The sequence below is a fragment of the Loxodonta africana genome, chromosome 1 (genome assembly GCF_030014295.1).
Source record: "Loxodonta africana isolate mLoxAfr1 chromosome 1, mLoxAfr1.hap2, whole genome shotgun sequence".
Taxonomy (NCBI): domain Eukaryota; kingdom Metazoa; phylum Chordata; class Mammalia; order Proboscidea; family Elephantidae; genus Loxodonta; species Loxodonta africana.
In genome coordinates this window covers 212565288-212590859 of record NC_087342.1, presented here as the reverse complement: position 1 = coordinate 212590859, position 25572 = coordinate 212565288, and the positions used below count along the sequence as shown (strand labels likewise).

Sequence of the window (25572 nt, the reverse complement as noted above, 5' to 3'; positions counted from 1 at the left end):
CTGTTTGTCTGGGCCGGGCCTAATGAAAGCGATGGAGGGAAAAGAGAGGTGGGCCTTTGATCTCTTTGTTGCAGCTGCTCCCTGGGAACTCGCTGAAATCAATGCCCTGTTTTCCTGAAGGAATGAATGGCTCTGCCTAACTAGCTTTGTGAAGCCGTGGGGGAATTCACTGCCTCTGTTTATTGACAGCTGAAAGGGAGCACATGGGGTGGAATGGACCTTCTTGTGAAAACCAGGCACAGGGAAAATTAGACCTCAATTTAACACAGAGGAATTTGGAAATTCACCCCAAAGGAGATGGTGGTTTCTCAGGCTTACATTAGAATTACTGAAGTTTGGGGCTGGTGTGTGACGAACAATGGCGGTTTTGTCACAACTATGTTATAAAAAAAAATGTTATAAGTAGGAATAAGGTATGCATAATAAATGATGCTAAGTCGAAGTTGATTCAACACCCCCTTCTTTTTTTAAACACAGAAGTAGAAAAAGACAAGTATCAACCATGATATAATCAGGTGATTCTTTTTTTTTTAGACGGGAAAAAAAAAAAAGAATGGCTAAAAAGTAAGTGCTGCTTCAAATAAGCATTATTGATATCCCCATTCTATAAAATGTGTCTGTCATTCATCTGTGTTTCAGACCATCTTTGAACTTTGGATCTAAGTTCATGCAATAGCTGTTCATGCCTTTCTTGATTGTGTGTGTTGCATGGGAACATTATACTGCTAGATTTATTTTAAAAAAAGAACAACTAATATTCTTGGGATATTGTAATTGGAAGCCTCTGTCAAACATAAATGAAGCTGGCTAATAGGCCAAGACGGCCCCTGAAGTTAGAATAGCTCATGAGTCTTAAAGTTAGCACCTTAAACTTTTTAGAACGCATAAAGGAAAAGGCTTAAGTTTATCACAAGGAAACATGACCATACCTTCTTTTACGTCTCCCCCCCACTTGCTTGGTTTCCCAGGGAGAATTTATGGCCTCTTCCTTTGGCCCCTCAGCCCTTTGTACACACCTCCATTATAGCACTTAACACATTGCCCTGTAGCTCTTTGTTAGGTGTATTCTTTTAGCTGGAAGTGGAGCAGCTGTGTCGTATTCATTTTTTTTTTTTTTTAATCTTCAAGCCCAGCAAATCTCTTGGCTCAGTAAATGTGTGTTGAATGAATGGGGAATGATAGCTCCCTGTACGTTACTTTGAATGTAATTACTTATCTAGGCTTCAACTCCAAATACTAATCAGAGAAAAACCTGATTGGTGCCGCTGCTTTTTAAGATCTTCCCTTTATGGGGAGTTACTAAACACTTTTTTTGATTTGGCAAGCCCCTGAGGAGGAGGCGTAAGAAAATGTATGTCATTGTTCTTTTCAGACCTAAGCTCTCTAATGTTCCTTCCTATAAATAAATCTTACGATAATAATTAAGTTTTTCAGTAAGAAGAAAAGCTTTTAGAGTTTCATAGACTTTCACTTGACCAGGTTTAGTGATTGAGATGGATAAAGCTTCCATTTTACGTGATTTAATACTATGATGTAATGTTAAATAATGCAAAACAAAACATGCTTTGACAATTTCTTTAACCAGATTTACTACCCCTGGATGTTAGGAATTCCTTATCCAAGGAAGCAAACAAACACCGTCACTTCACATTGAAAAGTGTAAAGGAAACGTCAATTCCATAAGACTACAGGATCTTAGGACAAACTCAATTTCTGAGCTCTTCTGAAGTTACAACCTATTTCTTTTTTAAACCAGAGCTTTAAATGGGGAATGGTTGTCAACACTCTTTGGGAAAATAACATCATAAAATCATGACAGAAAATTTTAGAAAGTGTGAAAAAGAAAAAAAAAAGGTAAACACACAAGTACAGAAACTGGCTAGTAGTTTACTCAGTTATTTTTCGTTTTTACTACTGAAATTATTTTTAAAGAAATTAATTTGGATTTCTGTTATGATTAAGGGTAGGGATAAAGTTTAAAAGCAGGTTTACAAATTTGTGAGTTGGGGTCAAGATCATGTGGAGGTCCAGGCCGTTGTATAGGTTGTAAAAATGTAGCCGATTCAGCAGGTTGTGATTCTGCTGGGATTTCAGATTTGTTGTGAAACAGGAAAATTACCAAGGTTTCATCATTGGCCAACTATCCCCTCACCCCCATAAGTATTAACTTGTAGATAAGAAAGCATTAAGCATAGCACTTAAGTTTTATAACTTGGCTGCTCTGTCCTCCCAGTTTCTGGAATTCATTTTGCGTGATATCATACCAAAGTAGGGAAGGGCAGAAGGGTAGATGGGAAAAAGAGGAAATCGCAATCAAACTGCATTTTTCCATTTGATGTTTTAGCTTTCAGGGTTGAGACATGTCTTCATCTTCATTGATAAAAAGAGCTACATACAGGCCAAGGACGTGACTGCAGTTAAAAATTGTGTCCTTGCTGTGCTTGTAGACGTCAGATAACTTCAGATATGTAGTTGTCTATTGAAAAAGCCTTTTTCTCAGGACTGGAGACTGCTCTCATATCCAAAAAGAAGGATTTCAAGTAATTTAAGAGTCAAACCCTGAAAATAAGTTTGGGGATCCACGCATTGTATATCTGTGTGTGTGTGTATGAATGGGTGCTTATTTATATAAGCAAACTTTCTAGTGGAAAGATACCAGATACTTTCCTCTGCCACAGCTTGCTGCCCATCCAGACTGACTAAATGAAGCAGCCCACCCAACAACAGTAATAAACGAAGGGAGACGACCTCCTTACCCACTAGATTTAATTGCAAGAAAGACTATTCTGAAATTACGTAGAATTCAGTTACATTCAAGAACATGTAAGACCAGATGTTAACTTATTGTAAAGATCTTCTAGATAGCTAATCATTTGTAATTAATCATTAGTCTACTAATGAAGCTGTTAAAATACTATGTTCAGTAGTTGCAACATTACTGTCACCTTTCGTGAGATATTTTTCAGCAAGCTAAGACAACAGCTTATACCTAAATTATTACACCTCAGACATTAGTAGGATTCAAATAAATATTGTTTTGCTATTAAAAAAAAAAAGCCTCCATGGTCAGTACATAAATATGGACCCCCTGTGAGGATAGACTGCCCAAAGAAAGGGTTTGCTTATGGTTGGTGCTCAAATACCAATTGGATTGCTGGTCCTCAATGTTATCTGTGAAGGTGAGGGTTGGTAGGATTGAGTTGTTAATAATCCATTTTCTGTCTTCATTCTTTTCATGGAAAAGTATAAGTCATTTTCAGTCTTTGTACATTCCTCTACCACCTTCCCTTCAATTGCTCTCCAGTCTGTGTTCTTACCTCCGCTGCCCCCAGTCCTGCTCAGGTACTTATTTCCTATTCTCAAAGGATAGTGTTCTTAGTTAATTAGTTGACAGGTTCTGATTATCGTTCAGTCTCTGCCAAGGGCTTTGAAGTTGTGAGGTATTTTCACTTGAGCTGGGGTTTCTGGGACATATTGCAAGTGCTCACTGCTCACGAGGCACAGTGTTAAGCATTTTACTTAAACCTTAGAAGGGTCTTAAGAGGTAGGTACCATTATCTCCATTTTACAGGTAAGGAAAGGGAGTTGGAGATTAAACAATTTGCATGAGGTTTCTAAGTGGCTCCTGGTGGCACTAAGTGGCCAGCTGTAAGTGGCACCAAGATTTGAATGGAAGCATTCTGGCCCCAAAGCACATGCTCTTCGCCGTGTCACAGTATTGCCTCTAAAGACTAAATATCCTTGAAAGATTTAAAGGCATGCCTTTAGAATGTTGGGATCAGGCTCTATGGCATGTAGATGGAGAGAAGAGTTTCTCACCCTGGCATCTTTGAGCTACTTAACACACTGCCAATGTGGTCTTTTCTCAGTGTCTTTTTTTCCCCCTCTAGGATTACTCTCACGTCTGCCGTGGCCTCTGTTTTGTGTGACACCTTAAACTCACCGGGGCTTCAAACTCAGAAGGGTAAGTAACGGCTTCTGCTAAACTCTCTGATGCCGGCCCAGCCTGTGCCCCGTGGTCAGTCCTGACTCTGCATTCTCATGCTTTCCCTACTTTAGAACACACACCAAAGTGGAAATCCCTTCCATGTAGAACGAGGTGTTCTGGAAAAGAACGGCTATCAGAGAATTTGCATTTGAGGAACTTTAAGCCTTGAGGGAAAAGTAGGGTTTAGAGATGCAGGTTGAGAATAAACTTAGAAAAACCTATTTTTCACTCTTTAGAAAAATCAAGAGAACGTGCTAAGGACTATTGTTGATATTTATTTGTGTTAAATTAGAAATAATGGATATTGTAGGATGGATTGCCATTTGTTACAATTTGCCTACTAGAAACTTTGTGATTTCTCTCCCTGTGTTTTAAAAAGACGCTTTTAAATTATTATATCTAAAATAAAAGCACATAATAATGAGGAAGAACGTTTGGGGTGTTATCTGCATTTTGAGTCAGATATTTAGTATATTACATATAGTTCAAAGTCTCTTAAGACCTGCTCTTAAAATCATAGCATGAGATGATTCTCGATTTGACTATGTTCTTTCCAGATTTCCTAAAGTTACGAAATAGGTATGTCACTAAATCCAGTGTTTATTTGATGGAATTTAGGGTTGGCAAGGGTCACCATATGTATCAGAAGTTTTTACTTCTTACTATTCTCTACCATGCCTGTGGAGATTACAGTTTGTTTAAACCACCTATTTCAACATAACGATCCCTGATTCCAGCCTTAAATTTCATATCTAACATTTTTGTTGTGTTTTCCCCATTTGCCTTCTTCACACAAGAGCAGCCCTCCACTTGTTTTGCAACTTCAGTGCTAGCAGTTTTGCTTAACCATGACTCTTGGCCCCTTGCCACACATTTTTTGTAAAATGTCCTTCAATGTAATATGCCATAATTTTTATCCAGTCTCCTTTGTAAGTTTCTTATCTTACACTTGATTTATTTTCTCTAAACCTCTAGATAAACTATAGTTTATCTACGAGTTTAAATAGTTTTATCTAAAAAAACTTTGCCTAAACTAGGTCAACCACTTCCCAATGTATTTAATGCTATTGAGGCCGACTTCTAGAAAGGCTGGGCACAGCTGCCCTAGGTAGATGGTTAAAGTGAGGAGAATCTTAGATGTGCGTGTTTAAATTCCTCTTATCCAAGTGATTCTGATTGTAACTAGTCTACTTCCCCACCAACACATTCAAAAGGAAAAATTTAGCAAGATACAAAAATGCCAGAATCACTACTGTATATCACTCGGGTGACTTTATGATACCTGTTTGCCCAATTCACGCCAAGCCCATCTGTAATGGTTTTCTCTAGTTAAACGTGATATTGTCACTAAAAGCATAGCAAATAATGTTACACTAAAGAATTAGGAATCTTTCAAATATATGATACACGAAACTTTGAAGCATGCAGGTAATGAATGATAGGAATTACTTTTACAGGCACATGTTAGAAAATGGAATTGTGTTGTGATTATCCAAACTAAAGAAAGATTATTGAAGCGAATCAATCATTTATACTCTTTCTGTTAACTATATTGTATTCTGAAACAAGTTATTAACGTTTCCTAATTGTGAGTTTATCCTGTGCATAAAATCATTCTTGATACTTAGATTAACAGGCCACGTCTACTTTGTACACCTACTTTGTGCTCTCTACCAGTCATCGTGCCTCTATATGTACATATATAATATATACAGCTTTGAAAGAGTGATGATGATGTTAGCTGCCATCAAGTTGGCCCCCAACTCATGGCAACCCCACGCACAATGGAATGAAATGCTGCCTGATCCTGTGCCATCCCCATGATTGGTTGTGGGTTGGACCATTGTGATCCATAGCATTTTCACTGACTGATTTTTAGAAGTAGATATATCCCTATTTTATGGATGAGGAGACTGAGACTTAGGGAGGTTAGGGATTTGTGCCTAAGGGTATACACCCAGCAAGCAGCAAAGCCAGTGTTCAAACCTAGAGCCATCTGATTTGAAGCCAGTGCTCTTTTTCCTATACCACGCTGCCTTTCTTAGGTTGTGTATAGGGCAATATTATCACTTGGTTAGCTTTTTTAACTACCTGAAGGAATACAACCTGGTAATAAGTATGCTTCTCACATAGTGGAATAAGGTCGTGTAAAACCTGTAACTTGTACCACTCGTAAGTAAGAAAAGTTATTATCTAAGAAATATTGTTAAAATTTCTGTACTGAACATATCTTCTCCCCAAACAAATGAAACAAACCAAAAAAGTTAAAATGGAGGTAATTGAGGGATTAAAGGAGCTGAAGAGACATGATATAGAAGAGTGTTAATATTATTGTTGAAATTAGTAAATGAGGCACATTTCTCTACCAGTGTATTTAAAATAACACTAGAAGTTAATGCGTGTTTATATTATACGATAACAAAATATACTTTATTTGGGGAATAACTTAATTGATTCATTATGTGGCATCTACCAAGGTAATTTTTTCCTCTTTTTGAGCAACAAGAGTAAAAAGTGATTCATCACACACACAATCACCATGTAAATTAGAAACACATTAAGATCATAGTTACTTCATGTTGTTTCCCTGAAATGGTTCTCATTTGCCCCATATTCAACTCAAGTACACAAGAGTGTTGTTTGTTAGCTCCAATTCAGGGAAAATTTGGAACTCTCTGTGAAAAATTGTTTTTATAGAGAAGCTTCAGTGTTCAGATATAGCCCTTGTTCATTTCGTGCACAGGTATTTTGCTGTGGGAATTACCACTTGGCCATTTTATTGTGTATAAGGGATAAAGCCAGAAGCATGATCTGTGGGTCCACTGTCTGAGGTCTCTTCCTACAAAACCCATTGCCTTCAAGTCGATTCCAACTCACAGCAACCCTACAGGATAAAGCCCCATGGGGGTTTCCAAGGCTATGAATCTTTATGGAAACAGACTGCCACATCTTTCCCCTGAGGAGCAGCTGGTGGGTTCGAACCACCAACCTGTTGGTTAGTAGCCCAGTCCTTAACCACTGTGCCACCAGGGCTCCTGTTCCGTAACACAGGTTGGGACCTACACGGCTCTCCTGATGAAAAAAAAAAAAAGCTCCCAGTGCCTCCGCTTAGCCAGGACTCTTGGTTGCAATTGACAGAAACTGATGGAATCATAGAAGAATTCTAAACAGGAGACTGACAGGAGCAGATTTGCATGTTAGGAGGATCACTCTAATAGCAGCATTGTGGCTAGAAGGAAGGGGACCCAGCCGGAACAGAGACTAAAGGAGTCAGCGTGAATCTCGGTTCATACGCTCCGCTCATGTGTAGAAACGTCCCTTCACATGGACTTCACTGTGCCTCCAAGCTCTTTACTCACCCCGCCGATGAGTTTAAAGGAAGCCATGTGAAGACAGGCCAATAAAGCAGGCTGTTCCTCCACTCACTAGCATACCTTGCTCTCACCCAGATTTTTGGGCACTGCAGATTGGAAGGTAGTCTCCTCTACATGGGTGCCTGCTTTAGGTGGTGGGAGCTGAGGATGGACATGTAGGTGTCCACTAACTGCCCTTCCAGGGTGTCGCCTGTCTGGTATGAGAAGGAGCGAGTGCCAGTGGAGGAGTTAAACCCTTGTGAGACTAGAGTGGCCCCGCTCTCTGGTTGCTCTGGCTCTCCAAGTTATTCCTGCAGCTTGCCCAACACATGCTAACTTCCATGTTCCCAGTCTGTGAGTTCTCTTCTTGGGTACAATATAACATGGAATGGCCATCTTCTTTATAATCAAAGTAGAGGAGAAAGAGGGCTTTATGTTTCAGAATCTAGGGGACCATCTTGGCCTAATTCTGCCTCAGAGACAGGGCACTTGTTCCCCAGACAGCTCTTTGTCTCCCAGGTCATCTTCCTCTGGATGTGCCCCATGCCTCACATGCCTGTTAGACTTAAGGCTGTGCCTGTTTGGCAGGAAAAATGGGGTCCCTGCCTGCTGATTCCTGTGAATCTGAAGTTCTTTTGACCATTGCTTTCTGTGCAAAAAGTTTCAATCTCTGTGTAATGGCTGACATATCTTGGCTTATTTGGACGACTCTTCAGTTTTGTTTTTTTTTTTTTTTAGCACCTTTAGACCTTCTGAAGGTCTCACATGTTCAGCCACAGAACGGAAGTGGAGTTTCCTTTGAGGACATGATTGACCTCAAAATCAACTCCTGTAGACATTTCATTTGGTGCCACAAGTTCCTACCCTTACTGCAGCATCTTTGAATCAACGGATTTGTCACATGAAGGATTTATATTCCTTCTCCTAGGGAGGGAATCTCCCCTTCTCTAAAGCACCTTAGTTTCTAGCACACCGTCATTTCCATCTTATGGAAATCAACAGTCTCACTCCCTATACCAGCATTCTGCTCTGGGAGGCATGTCTAGGCTTGGAAACAAGTACCTCAAAACCAAAGGCCCTGGTTTCTCTCTTTCCTTTTCGCTGAAACCCTGGTGGCATAGTGGTTAAGTGCTACGGCTGCTAACCAAAAGGTCTGCAGTTCAAATCTGCCAGGGACTCCTTGGAAACTCTATGGGGCAGCTCTACCCTGTCCTATGGTGTCGCTATGAGGCAGAATCGACTCGAAGGCAGTGGGTTTGGTTTGTTTTTTTGGGGGTGGGGGAGAGGTTAGCAATTCAAAGTTTAAGATAAAGGCTTAAAGATAACTTCTGTGTGCCTCTCCCTTTCTGAGTACATGCCTGGGAATCAGAGGGGTTAATCTTGTGAGTAAATAACATCTGCTCTTGCTTCCTTCCTTCTCTATCTGCCTGAGGGTTTTAAAGCACAGGGCTACCCTCAGGCCAGCCTTTGCAGAGTCTACTCTCATCTGCAACAGGGTTCTGTGTTTTATTTTCTGAAAAATAATTGGCTCCCAGTTCCAGCAGTTGTAGCTAATCTATAGCACAGCTATGGACTAGTCTAAAGATCTTTTTGAGGCCCCCCACAAGTCTGAGTCTCACTTTATAACTTTAAATATGGAAGAATTATTCCTTTTTTTTTCACTTCATATAACTACCTTAATTCAGACTTCAGCCTGGTTCTGTCAGTCTAGAAGGAAATTTCATCTCAGTCATTTTTAGGTGCTTCCTACTCCCATTAGGAGTACCTGGGTGGCACACACGGTTATGCACTTGGCTACTAACCAAAGGGCTGATGGTTAGAATCTACCCAGAGGCACGTTGGGAGAAAGGTTGGTGATCTACTTCTGAAAAACCAGCCATTGAAAACTCTATGGAGCACAGTTCTACTCTGAAATGGATGGGTCACCATGAGTCAGAATCAACTGGATGGCAGCTGGCTTAGTTGGGTTTTGGTACTTCCCATTGGCATGGGTCCTAGAACCTGGAGATTTCCCTGGTACCTGGGAAGTGAGGGACCAGTCTTCCTCAGTGTATCAGGGTAGTGGTGCCTTGAAGCATTGCAGCTCTCCCCCCGTGGGTGGGAGTGTGGAGGCTGGAAACCTCTTGCCTAAGGCTTGGCCTCCCTGAGCACACTGCCCGAGGGTGTCCTTGCAAGGGTTCTGCCCACTGGCTTGGGAAATAGAGCACTACAAGGGCTCCCCTTGCTGGGGTGTGGGGGGATGGGTAACAGACCTCTTCCTCTTTTTCAGGCCTGGGGCCTTTTTCTCACCCTCTCCTTCCCTCCCTGAAGTCCAAAAGAATCTCCTGTTGGAGGTTAGATGTTAACAAAGACAAACTTCTTCAGGCTGCCTCTGCCTGCAGCTAGGCCAAAATATGAGGAATTACAAGGGATGCTACCTGTTTCAAATGAGATTGAAAGGAAAACTGTCGGGGAACAGACACAAAATTCCAAAGTTGTCCTCCCACACTGATTTGGAGGCCAATAATAAAGGCAGAAGTCACCCGAACAGTAGGTAACTCTGGGAATTCAGAGAACAAAACCGATTTGGGAGAGTAAACTCATAGAAGAAGGAGCCCTAGTGGCGCAGTGGTTAACACTAGGCTCTTAACTGAAAGGTCGATGGTTTGAACCCACCAGCCGCTCTGCGGGAAAAAGATCTTGGCAGTCTGCTTCTGTAAAGATGTATAGCCTTGGAAACCCTATGGGGCATTTCTGCAGAGTTCTGCTCTGTCCTGTAGGGTTGCTGTGAGCCAGAATTGACTCAACAGCAAGGGGGTTTGGTTTGGTTTGGTTTAAGCTTATAGAATCTGTACAGTTTAGTCAGTGAGAAAAATCTAGTTTCACTCCAAGTTTCTGACCTTGGAGAGACTGGAAAGCAACGTGGAGAAGTGGTTGATTTATTAACAACATGAACTTTCAGATCACACACTCTGGATTCAACTCTCAGCCCAGCTGCTCCCTTTTTGTGTGGCCATAGGCAAGTTAGCACCACTACTAAGCCTCGTGTTTCCCCACAAGTAAAATGGGACTAATACTACCTACTCTTAACCATTGTTGAGAGCAATAAATGCCTAGAACAGTGGTTGTCACCTGATGCGTATTCAATTTAAGTATTAGGTATTACTATATAGTGGTGCCGTTAGCTAAAACAGGCAGTGCTGGAGGAGGAGCACATTTTGCAAGATCAGATATGAAGGCTACGCTTTAGGACAGGGTACCCTTGAGGAGCAGGCACTGTGGAGATGTGCAGGCTGATAGGCGCAGGACTGTAGTTGGTCTGTAATTTGAAAGATCAAGATTGAAGCTAAGAGGTTTGGGAGCCTCTGACGTCAAGAAGTAGTTGGAACCTTGGGTTTCAAGGTGTATAATGTCTCTTGTAAAGATTTTTAGGTGCCGTTGAGTTGGTTTCGACTTTCTTTTACTGATGTTGTTAGGTGCCATCAAGTCAGTTCTGATTCATAGTGACCCTGTGTACAACAGAGCAAAACGCTGCCTGGTCCTGTGCCATCATAATCTTTGCTATGTTTGAGCCCATTGTTGCAGCCACTGTGTCAGTCCATCTTGTTGAAGGCCTTCCTCTTTTTTACTGACCCTTCCTCTTTTTTACCTTACCAAGCATGATGTCCTTCTCCAGGGTCTGGTACCTCCTGATAACATGTCCAAAGTATATGAGACGAAGTCACCATCCTTGCTTCCAAGGAGCACTCTGGCTGTACTTCTTCAAAGACAGCTCTGTTCTTTCTTTTGACAGTCCATGGTATATTCAGTATGCTTCGCCAACACAGTCTAAAGGCATCAATTCTTCGTTGGTCTTCCTTATTCATTGTCTAGATTTGCATGCATATGAGGCAATTGAAAATACCACAAGGCAGTTCTACTCTGTCTTAAATAGTGTCACTATGAGTCGGAATTGACTCAACAGCTCACAGCAACAACAATACGAGAAGTAGAAGTCCAGGTGCCAGGCCCACGAATCTGCTCAAACTTTAAGTGACCCTTTTGCAACATGTCCTTCTGTGTCATCTTTAAAATGACACCGTTGTCTTACGGTAGATAAGAAAACGGTGGATATGAATATCTCAGTTAGGGGTGCCACCTCAAAAGTATAACCTCATTGTTCACCATGATCCACCTCCCTGAAATAAGATTTAGTTGTCAGGAATCTACCAAATTAGATGTGTTCCTTTTCATCTGAAATTAGTCTTTAGAAAATAAAGTTTAGAAGCTTGTTTGAGAGGCTTTTCAAAAACAAACCATGCACATCTCCAACCTAGAGGAGTCTTCCCTGCAAACCAAGATAGAGACTCCTCCGTGTTTGGGGATTACCTCCTTCTTTCCCATTCGCATCGTTAGAAATAAAAAAGTCTGTTTGTAGAATCTGCTCAAGTAAGATCAGAAGTAGCGAGAAGTGGAGGAGGAGAAGCTAGAGGGAAACCCCTCTGTCCAGTGGGTTTCTGTGAAAGCCCAGCAGATGCTGGCTAGCCTAGTTCATTAACAGAAAAAAGCACGTTCTTCCATGCTGTTCTCGCAAGCAAATGACTAGAAAAACATATCGTGAGAGCAGAAATGCATTCTGGAAATCATATGCTCTAGATTCACGAGACTTGTTTCTGTTGTCAATGAATAAATCCTTTCTGGAAAAATATTTTCCCATTCATTTAAGATAGCTTTAGATAATGTGTTCAGAATGTGGCAATCCCCTTTCCTAGAAAATGTGATTTTTCTTACTACCCTGGAACTGGTAAACATCTATATTTAGCAATGTTCAATTTTAGAGAGTTATTTTTTTTTAAGCAGGCACATTTTTCTCATTGCTGTATTTAAACCCTTTTTTCTGATTTCGAAATCTAAATTCCGACCTGCAAAGAAAGCAGCGTGCAAGTAGCACCCTATCAAACTTAGATGTGTTCTTGTCCCTAAGTGTCTCTTCTCTCCTTTATTAAATTGTCATCTGACGCACGTGACTTTCTCCCTAGGCCATGCTTGATCTGGGGCTCTCTGCTGCACTGTTAACTGTTTAAGCCTGAGCCTGGTGCTGAGCTGGCAGGTGGGAAGGGTGGAGGGACTTCATCTCCTCCTGCCAGAGTTCTCCCTTTTCACGAGAGCGGCGCACATTGAACAGCTTAAGAATAAGCTCCTGTGTGAGCCCTCGGAGGCCGAGGAGTATTGTTGAATTCAGAAAGGAGTCGTTTTTCTTTTGGTGATAATTTGAATATTTTGACAATGAAGCTGAGCTACTCCACTGCCTGGTTTGCGTACCTCAAGTTAGTGCATCCTTTCCTAGGAAGCAGAAGAGCCCCCCCCGCTCCACCCGCCTGAATACATAAGTCTGTTTGTGAGAAGGATAGGAGCAAAGGAAGACTTTTTACTCTCTTAAATGTTTTTTAAAAGCTCTTTAAGAAATAAATGCAGACCTTCAGAGACCACTCAATTAAACTATCACAACAATTGCTGAGCATTTTAAGAAGAGAGATGGACCATGAAGATAATTTGTGAAGTGTTTATACACGCAAAACAGAGAAAAAATGTAAAGCAAATTATCTGAATGATTCAGGCAAATAACCTCCCCACCTTAAGCTTTTACCTGAATTGTAAAGAATTATTTTTAAAACTTAGTTGTCTAGAAATGGCCTCGATTTTTCAGTTTTTAACTTGATGTTCTCAGATAAAATAAATGGACATAGGCTTTTTGATCAAATTAAAAGAAGAAAACAGGCAGCCAAAGGAATAGATCATTTAGGCGAGATATAATTGGCTTTGTTTCATAGTAGATTTACCTCCGTACTGGTTAAGAAAATCCTGAAAAGCAGTCGTCCTAAGAGGATCGATTTGTTGGAATAGTCTTAGTTGAAAGAAGACAAGTTTTATAATTAATTGGTGAACAGAGATCCTGGTTTCCAAACACACATCAAGGTTCAGTGGTGCAAAGCTAGCTACAGACTCGTCCCCCCCCCCCAAAAAAGGGTTAAAAACGTTAAGTTCTCAGGGCTATGAGTTGCGGGTTTCTGTTAGTCTGTACTGGGGCCTAGGAATCTGTATTTTAAAAAGCTTTCTCTGGTGATTCTAAAGCACAGCCAGGTTTGGTAACCCCTAAATTGCATATTCCACCTAGAGACTTCAACCATATCACGCTGAAAATTTGGTAAATCTATAGGGTCACTAGGAGTCGGCTTCAACTCGACGGCAACGGGTTTGGTTTTCTGGTTTTTATACATGTATTGAAGTTTTTCTTGAAAATTAGTGTGCCCACTGGTTATTTCTGACTTTCTTTTAATTCATAATTTGTTTCAGCTTCTGTTGTTGTATAGATTTGCATACCTTTTTATGGTATTTTAACACTGTTGGCTTAAAAGACTATACTCTTTCCTCTGAGTGCTGTTTTGAATATTTTATGTAAGCAATTTCATACGTTCTTTTTTCTACTCGCGGAAAGCAGTGAAAAACTTCAGTTTTTCTAATCCAGTTTCAGGACAAAAGTCATGTATAAATGCTTCAGGATCTTCAGTGAGCAAGGTTGTACGAGATACTGAAAATCTTTTAAGTTACCACTTGGAAACTTTATTCCACTTTTAAAATATATCAGATGATCTAAATATTTAAGACTTTGACCATCTGGCATACCTGAGACATTTTAAAATTCAAGAGTGGCAGGCCAGTTGAGATAATACTACAGGATTTTAAAGTTAAAAGTAATCATTGTCATCTATTAAAATGCATGAAACAGAACTGTTTGCTCACCTCATGCTGGCCCTTTACAATTACACCCACTTCATCACACCTGCCGCCTACCCCCTCCCTAAACCCTGGCCACCACCAGTCTCTTCTCCAGTTTTATAATTTAGTTATTTCAAGAATGAAACCCTGGTGGCATAGTGGTTAAGAGCTATAGCTGCTAACCAAAAGGTCAGCAGTTCGAATCTACCAGGCACTCCTTGGAAACCCTGTGGGGCAGTTCTACTCTGTCCTATAGGGTCGCTATGAGTCGGAATCGACTCGATGGCAGAGGGTTTAGTTTTGGTTTGGTTATACAAATGGAAATGTAGTATGGAATTGATTTTTTTTCATTTAGTGTAATTTCCTTGGGATCCATCCAAGTTGTTGCATATATCAACTGTTCATTCCTTTTTATTGCTAAGTAGTATTCCAGAGGTTAGATGTACCATGGTCTGTTTAACCATTTACCCACTGAAGAAAATTTGGGTTGTTTCCTTTTTTTTTTTTTTTTTTTACAATTACAGATAAAGCTGCTGTGAGTATTGATGTATAAAAAATGCATGAAAACCTTTGTAAAACATACCCTAGTGCTCTCCGCATCATCGGATGTGTGAGCACTCTTGAAGTGGAGCTCGGGTTACGACGCAATGAGGGGAACATTTTTCTAGCTGCCTTCACTGAAGATGTGGAAAAGCTCTCCTTAGAGGTCTGAATCCTCAAACAAAATCCTGAGAGGACTCTGTGGCCACCTCAAAGCTGATGATTCCTGTTACCGAGTAGGTGTGCAATCAGTGGTAGCTCATTAAAATAATTTCTAGCTGGGCATGTTTATTAATAATTACCTAGTAAAATTAGGGAAGGACATGTGGTTCTAGGTAATCCAAAAAGGCTCCCCTGGAGAATCAATACATTTCCCCTTCCAGCGGCCAAGTACCTTAAACAAAATACCTTTTAGCCTTTTCTTTTCTAAAAAGCATCAGTACACTATTTGAAAATCTTTCTTCTGGAAGAAAAGGCACCTGGTTAGTCCTGCATGAAAACTGTACATTTCAAGGAATCAGGTGATACAAGTAGCAGTTTTTCATGTCCTCTGCTGTCCCCATCCACAAATGCAATAATACCTGCAGATACGTGGAACTTTCTGTTGGCAGCCCGGTTAGCGAGAAAGCTTTAAAGCTGCACTCTAAACTCGTGTGTGTAAGAAGATGAGTAGAAGGCTCCTGTTCCCTCTGTGGAATATGCTGATTAATAAGCCCAGGAAGATGGCCGGCCACATACCAGCTGCTCTGAGGAATCCAGCTAGTCTGGGTATATTTGGATGTACTGCTGTCAGAGCTACTGCTGAAGTTCACTGCCCATGCAGGTGTTGGCTAGGAGCATGGCGTGGTATAAGTGGGAAGAGCACTTGGCTTACTTACCTCAGAACACCTGGATTCAGCCTCTGTTCATCATTGTCGTCAATAATGATGTTGACGGAAGCTAACGTCTTTGGGGCGTTCACTAAGTGCTAGACATTTTGTTGAGAAGAGTGTATTAGTTGTAGTATCTCATTACCTGGTGTCTATGGGTTTTTTTTTTTTTTTATGGGCAAAGTTAAGTCCTCTGAGTTTCCTATTCTGTTAGATGGACATAATGATGCCTTTCTACCTCTCTGAGAGTTGTGGAAGATAAATTATTAGATAAAATAGCATCAGAGGGCTTTATGAGCTCAACTGAGGTAGAATATTGTTTGACTGAATATGATTTTGATTTGTATTGGAATATCATATTGTTATTAAATATTATTTTGATTTATTGAACAAGAAGTTGAAAGTCATCCCAGCAGGGCCAGCATATCTACCAGGAATTAAAAAAGGCACTAGTAGTTCTAGTTAGGTTTGGAAGGTGGGGGCAGGGGAATATTGCCATTGTATCTTCCGTGGACAGTATGATTGACATTAGAAGATCCTGGAATGTGTCTACCCAGTGGTGAGTCTGTGGGCTGAAGACAGGTAGGGGGTGGCTAACGCACCAGGCGGTGTCTGTCTCAGGAGCTGAACAGGACAAGCCCAAGCAGGACAGGCAGTGGAGTTGCTGGGCAGACGGGGAGACATTGCTATAGGCTACTGGGAAGGAGCAGCAAGCATGCAGCACGGGAAATGGGGGCTCATTGTGAGGAAGGTGCCAGCCTCCAGAAAGATGGGGAGCACAGAGGAGCACATTGAAGCCGCCTGCAATGGCCTGTGTCGCAGACCACACATGTGGACTGCAAGGACAGCTACTTAGAGAGAGCACATTCCTCCCCATTGAGCTGGGTATGATTGCAATGGTTTGTTAAACAAACAAAGGACCGAAAGCTGTGAATGGGGGAGAGAAAAGACTGAAGGTGAAAAGGAGAGGAGGCCCTGCTCACCAGTGTGTCCCTCTGCTTAAGCCCCCACGCCCGTTTCCTCACCGCTCCTTTCCCCCTTTGAGAGAAGCCAGTGGAGTAACTTGGGAAAGTTGTTTTGTCTCTTTGGTGCCATTTTTCTTTAAAGACGGAAACCTGATTAAATGTTTATTAGTTTTGGGGGAAAAAATTAAAAGCCAGGATAATCTTAAAGGAGCAGTGACAAATGTTTTTATGTTTCAGATTATTTCTGAGTGAACGATTTGCTTTGCATCATTTGAACTTGTTGGAAGTGAGGTGGAAAGCCAAAGAGAACATTCCCAGGCTTTGTGCGATAGCTATGATAAAATAAGGCATGTTGGCCTCAGGTGGGCAGGTGTGCTTCGGGGGGAAGAGAAATGAGCTTTAGAACAAGCGCAGAACTTCATTTTTCTTGCATAGCCATGTTGTACACGGTTTACTGTAAATTCTGGACACTCACCATTGAAAAAGCTGGGAAGAGATAGCGTCATTTAACAGTTTAAGACTGCCAATCACATTTGTGTCCAGGGTAATCAGATTTGGCCCCAGACTCATGGTGTGTAAAAAGAAACATAAGAGCTTCAGAACAGTACTTTTAAATTTGCTGTACCCTCAGGACAACTAAGTTATCCATGGGCAGGCGAGGGATAAATGATTACTTGTAACTTTTTTCTCTTTTTTAAAGAAACCTGTTGATGAAATGTCCTCACTTTCATTGGCTCCCAGCTCCCTATAGATTAAACCCAGATTGCCTTGCCTGGTGCAGGAGATCCTTTGTGCCTGGTACTGCCTCCTCTGCAGCTCCCCTTCTCTTTCTCCTGTCCAGGTCTGCACACCTGCCTGCCTAAGCCACGTGCTCCACAGCGCCCTCTGCTGTTCATGCCTGTGTGGCTTTTGGTGTTTTCCTCTCTGCCTGAAATAGACCTGCTCACTTTTGTCCACAATCTACTCCCAGATTCAGCCTAAGTCATCATTATCCACATTTAGAAAGTACAGATATTCAAAAAGGAAAGGCAAAAGTCACCTATAATTTCACTACCCTGAGATACCCTGCTGACATACTGTAATCTATATTTTCAGTCCTTTCTTCTATTTATTTAGAGAGATTGCTGTTTTAGGATCAAACTCTCTACCCAAGTCTTGAGCATCCTTAGATCTCATGTAGCCTTCAAGGCTCCACCAAGTGAACTTAACTCAGGAATCCTGCCTCACACCATCCCTGAGACTAGATGCTTATTTCTTTTCTCCATCTGAGCTTCACCCTCACCCACTTTGTATGGGGGGAACCAGGCTTTTCTTATTTCTTTTCTCCGTCTGAGGCTTCACCCTCACCCACTTTGTATGGAGGAACCAGGCTTTTCTTCTGGAATGGTAACCTTCTGGGGACAATAGGCCCTGCTGCTAATTAGTTAAATTCTGGTTCCTACATGCTCTGTATTTGAGTCACAGGATGAGAGCTCAGTGCCGTCAGCTACAGAAGTGTATCCTAAAAGGGCCTAACTGCAAACAACTTGAGGATTTGTTGGGAGGGAGGAGGGGAATGTATTGTCAACTGTCTGACAAAAGAATAGCCTCCATGACTGACTTTAATGATGAGAAAATCTTACTGAGGGCTCTTGTCTGGGCTTCAGGGACTGCTCTCCACCCCTCTTCCCCACGAGGCTACCTAGAGTCTACAGTACAACCATTTGGTGTCAAACCAGCTCTAACTCATGGTGACCCCATGTGTGTCAGAGTAGAGCTGTGCTCCATAGGGTTTTCAATGGTTGATTTTCTGTAAGTAGACTGCCAGGCCTTTCTTCCAAGATGTTTCTGGGTGGTCTCAAACCTCTAACTTTTAGGTCAGCAGCTAAGCATGTTAACCCTTTGCACCACTCAGGGGCTCCTCTTCATTAACAAGCTTCTTAAAACAAAGTCCATTCCATTTCAGCTTGAGAACCCATCCAGGACTTAACACTTGCCTCTCCGGATGCACGTACACATTTTGCTTACTTGCAGACTTTGCCTTTTTTTTTTTTTTTCCTCTTCCTAAATGTTTATATTTAAAAATAGTTTGTGTTGTGGAGAGAGGAGGGGTGTGGAAGATTCAAGAGAAAGATGTTTCCTTCCCTCCTTTCTCCCATATGGATGTTATGCTGAGTCACACATCTTGTAGAAGTACTTTGGCCACATCTGGTGAATCCGTCACTGTACAAGCCCCTTCTTCTTCTACTTTGCACGGATGTGAGGGGAGGGGTGGTGGGTGTGATTACAGAAGAGGCACTTCTGCAGTGAGGGATCCTGGCTCCCTGGTCATCAGGGTCTGGCTGTCCTTTCCCCTTGGCGGTTGGCTTCTCTCAGTTTTTCGTGGCTCTTTGAGGCTCAGATTCCTGGGCTTATAACTGTTTTGTTTCTTACCAGGTCTTCCTCCCATTCCTGTTGAAACTCTTTTGTTGGCATTCTCTACCTACTTCTGCCTTTTCCCTCCCACCTCCCTCATCCCAGCTCCACATAGACCCAGAGTTAGTGATTAGTCTTGTCCAAGTAGGTTAGATATTACCTTTAAACTCCTAAATAAATTACAACAAAGAAAGGTTCCCATCTGTGAAAAGCCTACCTTCCCCTAGGAAGTATTGTTTAGCGATTAGGAGAATTACTTGTGAGGGAAGATGGGAACCAAGCCATGGTGGTTGGGTTTGCTTAGGTAGACACACAGGTAGCCCACCTGTTCTATCAGGAGGGGAGGCAGAAAACAGGGACACAGATGCAGGTAAGAGGGTAGAGGTGACGGTGGAAGCACATGGAAATTTGCTTCCAAGTGAAATTATTTTTCTCAGTGAAATAGGAAGGTCCTCACCCGAGCGTGAGGATGGGTGAGGAAATGTTGATGATTTAAGGAAGAAGGAAAACCTGTGAAATAATCATCTAGAGGGTGAGAAAGTAAATGAAGTAAGACATCACAGTAGGACTTGTTAGGATTAGGGTTGCTTCGAGCACTGTTAAATATGGATTCCTCTCGGGTTTGCCTGGAAACAACTGAGAACAATCAGAACAAGTAGGGTTGTAATGTATAATTTTGCACTTTTGAAGGGATGTCTTGATTGTAGTTTTTGAAGAATCCATCCAAGAAGGTTCATATGTGGCTTCACTGTCCGTAAATTGGGCCTGAGGTAGCTATAGACAAGGTACTGGATTATCTTCCCTGGGAGTGTGCAACTTCTGGGAGTTTAATACTTTATTACATTAAAAAAAAAATTTTTTTTTCCTTTTAGGAAAACTTTTTTTCTGTTTATTACATTCCCATTTCAGAAATAACTTCCATTGTAGGCAAGATAGCGTGAGGATTAGGAGCCAGACTGCCTGGGCTGAAACCCGACTGCTGACCACGCACACAGCAGGCATGTGACTGTGAAGCTACCCAGTCTCTCTGTGCCTCAGCCGCCACATCTTCATAGATTTTAGGATTTATGCCTAGTCAATTGTGAGGATCTTGGTGAGGACTAAACTAGGGATTAAATGGAAAAAACTTAGAACAGTATAAATACTTAGTGAGTATTTATATTTCTTCTTTAGCATCCATCATCATCAGTGCACTTCTGCCATAACCACTGGATTATCAGTACAATCCAAGAAAAAATTTAATGTTTTTTTCTCTCTAAACTTGTTTTTGGCTATAGTTTTCATAATAAACTTTCTTCTTAATATGTGATTCTGAGAAGCATGTAAACTTGAATCCAGATGGGTCTTACAAGTTCCAGTATCCAAATAATATACCTAAAAGAATTATTTTGGTTCACTTTTCTAGAGCCCATTTATATAATTTCTCCCTGTTTGTATTCATGAGCTTTTTTAAATTTTAATTGTTGTTGAGAATATTACACAGTGAAACATACACCAATTCAACAGTTTCTACATGTACCATTTAGTGACACTGATTATTCCTAGAGTTGCGTAACAATCCCACCCTCCTTTTCTGAGTTGTCGCTCCCCATCAACGTAATGTACTGGCCCCTGAGTTCCTATCTAACCTTTCAAGTTGTTATTATCAATTTGATGCTACATAGATAGTTCCGAAAAGAGCATAATGCTCAAGGCAGACATCTTTTACTAGTTAAGATAAACTATCGCTTGGTTTTAAGAGGACTTCAGGGAATTTTTTGGTTTAAGTTTTAAAGATTATCTCAGGGCAGTAGTTTCAGGGGTTCGTCCAACGTTCATGGCTCCAGGAAGTCTGGAGTCCAGTTTGTGCTCTTTTAACAAGAAAATGGACCAGAAAAAATTGAGCACATTCAAAATCTAAGTTTACTTTGAATAATACCTACAAACATTATACAAAAAGGGATTTTGTATTTTATTCGCACTGTTTTGAATTTAACTTTTATTTTTATTGAAGTTGTACCAGCACACCATTTAATGTCAAATAGTAGCTATTTCAAAAGAAGTAGCTACTCCTCCCCCCTCACACCCTCTCCTCAGATCATTGTTCTTGTGTGTCATTGTGTCAATTCTGACTTACAGCAACCCTATAGCCCTGATGCAGCCCTGGTGGCGCAATGATTACGCGCTTGGCTGCTAATCGAAAGGTTGGCAGTTCTAGCTGCTCCACAGGAGAAAAGACCTGGTGATCTCCTCCCATAAAGATTACAGCCTGGGAAATCCTATGGGGCAGTTCTACTCTGACCTATAGGGTTGCTATGAGTCTCCCCAAATAGACAGCCTAGTTTAACTCTTCTGTTGTATACCTCCACATTGCTAAATGGCAGGTTTAACTACTTACTGACATTAAGTTTTAGGTTTTACTTGTTGACTTCCCATCTGGAAATGAAAATTTAGATTTCTTACTCTTCTGTGTATATGCACACATACGCAGCTTGTCAACAAGGACTTCGTTGTAGGGCAGTGCAGGTGAATCCTTGGGGAACCCCCATTTGTCCCTGCTTCTAGAGCTGGCCAGCTTCCCCAGGGAAGACAACTCTAGTCTCTTGCCGTGGAGGGTATAGTCCTGGTTACCAGTGTTCTGAGAGCCAAATAGGGTACATGTGTAAACTTTTATTTAATTTGCCCTGTTTGAGTATGATACCCCCACCCAGGCCCTCTACAGAGAGGAAGCATCCAGACTTGTACTGGCGTGGGGTGGGGGTGGGGGGGCGGTTAGTAATTGCTGTCCTGCAAAGAGTCGGGGAGGGGTCAGGAGAGCTGACTGCTTCAGGCTTTTAACTGTTCTTCCTGGTTTATACCCACTTTCATCCCCACTTCGACAGGAACCTAGTGCCACAGTTTTCTGAGACTTTTGGGGGCCCTGCAGGGTAATTAGGTTTCTTCATAGCTTTTCTCATTATTGGCCTAGAATTCAACTTTCTTGGAACTGCTGTCAGTTACTGCTTGTTTACCTGCTTTCCCGCTTCCAAAATTTTGGTGCAATTTTCTCCTTTTTTTGTCATCTTAGTCTGTGTTTTCGCAAATCTCATTAATACCGTTTTAGTAGAGTTTCAGGAAAGTCTGGGGCTACCTGCTCTTCAATTTGGCATCTTTAACCAGATATTACTCGCTGTTCGTAAACAGAAGGTTAGCACACAGTTCTTTCTCGAGTTTTCTAAGTCTAATGTGTAAGTTTGATGTTCTAAAAATGTGGTATAATCAACAGGGATAGCTTTCTTTTTAATATTCTCTCTCAATAGTTGATAATGAGTTCACTTTGGGCTTTCTTGCTTATTTTTGGCCTTGTTTCTAAGAATGTAAGAGCTTAGGCCCTGGGTTAACACAATCAAGCTTCTCGAGATGACAGTTTAAAAGGACCCGTAGGCAACAAACCTGGAGCAGGCGCTGTGGGAAGGCCCTCCCTGCAGCAGCACGGAGAGCAGGACTAGTCAGTACTTCCCCAAAGGAGCAAAAACTGGTTAACTTGTTTGAGACGCACTAAAGTGGAGATGTCTCGTTGACGGTGTGAATAAACAGTTTTGGAGGGAACACAGAAGAGTCTTTGTTGGAAGTAGGTTCTCACCAGACACATTTTTCTATTTCCTAATTTAGCTATGATTTTTAGTCATCTACTTTTATCTCGGAGACCCTGGTGGCATAGTGGTTAAGTGCTACAGCTGCTAACCGAAGGGTCAGCAGTTCGAATCCGCCAGACGCTCCTTGGAAACTCTATGGGGCAGTTCTGCTCTGTCCTATAGGGTCGCTATGAGTCGGAATCAACTCACAGCACTGGGTTTGGTTTTTTTTTTTAACTTGTATCTCTGCCCCACCCCCTTAGCCAAAGGCTCTGGTGTCTCTCACCTGCGCTAATGTAATCCTTTCTTCAGTGGTCTACCAGACTCACCACCTCTCCACAGAGGAGAGGAGCTCGTTCCTCTGTCTGGAAGTGACAGAAAAAAGTAGGGTTTTACCAGGTGGACAAGGGGTCGAAGGACATTCCAGGAAGTGAACCATAGAAACATGAGAGACCGTGGCACATTAAGGAAATAACAAGTGAATTGACTGGCGGCATTGGTTGCCTTTGGGCCACAGTGGGAGAGAAGTCTGCAAGTGACAAGCCTTGTGGCCCTCGCTAAAGAGTTCATCTCAGGTGTTAGTGGATTTTACTGATAATGGCGTGGTAGTTTATTCTGTATATACATGTTTTAATTTTAATAGAGGAGTTTTAAAGACCTCAGATTGTGAGGACAGCCAGCTCTCTAGTTATAGGTAAGCGTTTCTTACATAACCTAAAAACAAAACCTAATACCTGAGCTGATCTATCACGTGGAAGATGGTGCCTACCTGAGATGAACTCGTATATGAGGGCCACGAGGCTTATCTTTCTTACCTAACAGGAGTTTTTAAATTATCCTTAGTACCAGTATTTGTTGGAACCCCTGGTGGGTTAAGAGTTTGGGTGCTAGCGAAAAGGTTGGCAGTTCAAATTCAGCAGGCATTCCTTGGAAACCCTATGGGACGTTTCTCCACTGTAGGGTTGCTATAAGTTGGAATCGACTCAGTGGCAACAGATTTGGTTTGGTTACCAATATTTGAAATGAAATTTGTTGTTTACTGCTTGAATTTCAGAAGGTCATGATTATAGAGCCTTTGTATTTTACTTTTAACCTGATAAAATGTAGTAATTGAGGCAAAAAATATATGGCCCATGGATTAGAAAGTATCATTGACTTTGTGAAGTATCAAACTGACTTGATAGCATCAAGAGGGATCCTTCTCTCATTTTTTACCTAAGTCAGTGTCCTTTAACCTGTCTGAATTTTGGATGCCTTAAAACATCTGAAGAAAGCTATGGTCCCTCTCCCCAAAAGAGCTCCCATACACATGTACCATAATTTTGCACAGAATTCAGAGAATTCACAGGGGCCCTGAAGCCCAACCATGGGCCCTACCTATGAGCCCCGGCTCTTAAGTTATAAAACTGCTAACCCACTCACAGCCATCTGGTAAAGGACTTATCAGAGTCTCCCATCTGTAATTCTCAACCAAGTTATTCCAGCCCCATGAGCATCGTTTTCTCTCATTAAACGTATGATGGGAGGCAATTCTTGTAACATTTTACTCACTTATGCACCTAACATTTTATAACATGTCGCCAGACACTCCTTGGAAACTTTATGGGGCAGTTCTACTCTGTCCTATAGGGTCACTATGAGTCAGAAACGACTCGACGGCAGTGGGTGGGTGCGTAAGAAACAGTAACAACAAACTGGAGGGTCTGGGCACCTTATTTCTCCTGCTGACATTTCTGAATAGTTTAATTAGATGAGACTTCAGCTACCAAGGTCCTTCAGAGAACTGTTACTGAGAACAAACACCCTCTCTGAGAGCTTCCTAGAGCCAAATAAGCAATGAATTTCCAACCAGCCTGTTCCACGATTGGCTAGTTCTTATTTTGTGAATATGAGAAGAAACAGAACCTTGCTAGAGGCTCTTTTAAAATTGGCCTTAACATATTTATATAAAAGCAATCTCAGGTTTTGGAGTATGTAGGAGAGATGTTCAGAGTAGAACCTTCTTATCCCACAATGGTGAGTGTGGAAAATGATGAATGGAGTCAAAAAAAAAAAAAAAAAAAGATCTAGAGTACCCATATTGGAAGACTAAAAATGGAAATTCAGTTTCCTCTCAGAAAGTGGCCTTGCATTGTGTCACTGGGGACAATGGAAATAGAAGCCAGAAGTCATAGTTTATTTCGGGAATGTCGTAAAACATTTGTCCCCCATTAGATGATTATGTTACATGGCATTGGGGAAGTCCTGGAGCTACACTTGTGCTCTGACCTCTCCCTCCACCATCGTACACCAACAGCCCCCAGGGAGCACAGCCCTTCCTGGCTGTTACCATATATGTGCGCCATATATATATGTTCATATTCCGATCTGATCCTCTCTCATCCCCAGAATAATCAGCATGAACAGAATGAAGCAGATGGCACAAGCCTTCCTTGGCACACTGGCAGATCTATATCACTCACTCAGTATTTTTAGAATCAGAGGGATTGAAAATTATGTCCTGAGATGTTTTGGGGAAAGACTTACTATCTTTCCAGTGTGACAGGTGTTGAACTATTACCATGTTTAAGACTCAGATGCAAACTGTTACGTCAAGTCACAGAACAGACCAGCATCAGGACCATCCCTCTGTTGGCTTTCTGTTAGGGTTGTTGGTGGATTGCCAGGTGATATCGATAAAGTAATCATAAGTCTGTTTTAAGGATGTGGGCAAGAAAGTGCATCAGGTTTCCAACAAAGATTGGAATCGTCAGCAGCCAGCCAGCACCAGTCATACACATGGTGATATGAGTTGTATGTATCCGTGGTTTATTTTTTAAAGATAGTTAAGCTTTGATCCTTGGCCACAAAGAATTTGCAGTCTGTTGGAAAAGACAGTGTTATTTTTCTTCAACTATGTGATTATATCATGAAAATCATGCAAAAATTTGTCTCTAAGGTCCATGTTTGCAAAAGACAACTATAGTGATCGAAAATAACTGTTTGTGACTTTGAGTTCATTAAAAAAAACTTACTGAAGAAATTAAGGAATATTCACTATCATTTAAGTTCAACATTTGAGTACCAACTTTGCACTTAATGTCGGACTAAGTGTATTTAACACACAGACCCAAAACACAAGATGAAGTCTTAGGA

General features: G+C 41.5%; 1 protein-coding gene across 17 annotated transcripts in view; it reads left to right on the top strand.

The window, feature by feature from the left end:
• Positions 1-25572, top strand: part of PLAGL1 (PLAG1 like zinc finger 1) — a 146340-nt gene that overhangs the window by 108129 nt on the left and 12639 nt on the right. For 7 of the 17 annotated variants that reach the window (XM_064291696.1, XM_064291708.1, XM_064291701.1 and 4 more), the window contains 2 exons: positions 535-564; positions 3891-3964. The gene's annotated coding sequence lies outside the window, so the exon portion shown is untranslated. Of the gene's footprint in view, positions 1-534; positions 565-3890; positions 3965-14600; positions 14857-25572 lie in introns of all 17 variants that reach the window. The other 10 variants (XM_064291741.1, XM_064291674.1, XM_064291724.1 and 7 more) reach the window with 4 other exon arrangements.